Source organism: Sphaerodactylus townsendi, linkage group LG03 (assembly GCF_021028975.2).
Source record: "Sphaerodactylus townsendi isolate TG3544 linkage group LG03, MPM_Stown_v2.3, whole genome shotgun sequence".
Classification (NCBI taxonomy): Eukaryota; Metazoa; Chordata; class Lepidosauria; order Squamata; family Sphaerodactylidae; genus Sphaerodactylus; species Sphaerodactylus townsendi.
The window spans coordinates 146,921,278-146,921,554 of record NC_059427.1 but is presented as its reverse complement, the minus strand read 5'-3'; positions in this window follow the sequence as shown (position 1 = coordinate 146,921,554).

The window sequence follows — 277 nt, the reverse complement described above, 5'->3', positions numbered from 1 at the left end:
ACCCAGCTGGCGTGTGTGGGAGTGCACAGGCTAATCTGAATTCCCCAAATAAGCCTCCACAGCTCAGACGGCAGAGCTGGGAATCAAACCCAGTTCCTCCAGATTAGAGTACACCAGATTAGAGTACACCTTATCTTCGAGACCGCATCACCCCATATGTCCCTACACGGCCTCTTTGTTCAGTGGAGGCCAACTTACTGGTAGTCCCTGGCCCCTCGATGATGCGGCTGGCCTCCACACGGGCCAAGGCCTTTACGGCTCTGGCCCCGGCCTGGTG